The 881-nt window shown below is 36.8% G+C and overlaps 1 non-coding gene across 1 annotated transcript; it reads right to left on the reverse strand.

The window, feature by feature from the left end:
- Positions 1–262: 262 nt before the first annotated feature.
- On the reverse strand, positions 263–334 carry Trnar-ucg (transfer RNA arginine (anticodon UCG)). The gene has a single exon. It is a non-coding gene; the product is annotated as a tRNA-Arg (tRNA).
- Between the last annotated feature and the right edge of the window lie 547 nt (positions 335–881).

Consider the following 881-nt stretch of genomic DNA (forward strand, 5'->3'; position numbering starts at 1 on the left):
TATATATATATATATATATATATATATATATATATATATATATATATATATATATATATATATATATATATATATATATATATATATATATATATATATATATATATATATATATATATATATATATATATACAGAAAGATAGATCGGCAGTCTTCAACGCCTAAGGAGGCATAGGGCACTGATTAGGCTTTTTTTCCGATGGTTAGTGAGGTTAACATTTTCTAAAGTTACATAACAAGGAAAGAAAGAAAGAAAAACACGCGCCCAGAGTGGGGACCGAACCCACGCCTTTCGATTCGATCTCGAATGCCTTACCATTTCGGCTATCTGGGCGACTGTGTTATGCGATAGCTTAACGAGGGTCTCGGATCTGGCAGCCTTGATGCCAAGGTAGCGTAAGAGGGTTTCCCGCCAGTTTCCCGCTCCTGACAGGCTGTAGACGTTCGCGCCACGCCCCGGGGGTTGCAAAGAAGGTCCCCTTCTTCCTGTATAGTCAGAGTGGCGCTGGCTACCACCCTTAAGCGTCAGATACAGTTGTAGTAAACATAAATACCCCAGAAAGTGAAGGATAACACAGTCGCCCAGATAGCCGAATTGGTAAGGCATTCGAGATCTAATCGAAAGGCGTGGGTTCCTCTGGGCGCGTGTTTTTCTTTCTTTCTTTCCTTGTTACGTAACTTTAGAAAATGTTAACCTGACTAAACATCGTAAAAATAGCCTAATCATTCCCCTATGCCTCCTTAGGCGTTGAAGACTGCCGACCTATCTTTCTGTATTTTCCTCAACGAGCCCCTCATTCCCTATATATATATGTATATATATATATATATATATATATATATATATATATATATATATATATATATATATATATATATAT

This window comes from Haemaphysalis longicornis, unplaced genomic scaffold (assembly GCF_048455015.1).
Source record: "Haemaphysalis longicornis isolate Haplotype H1 unplaced genomic scaffold, Haemaphysalis longicornis Haplotype H1 scaffold_4, whole genome shotgun sequence".
Taxonomy (NCBI): domain Eukaryota; kingdom Metazoa; phylum Arthropoda; class Arachnida; order Ixodida; family Ixodidae; genus Haemaphysalis; species Haemaphysalis longicornis.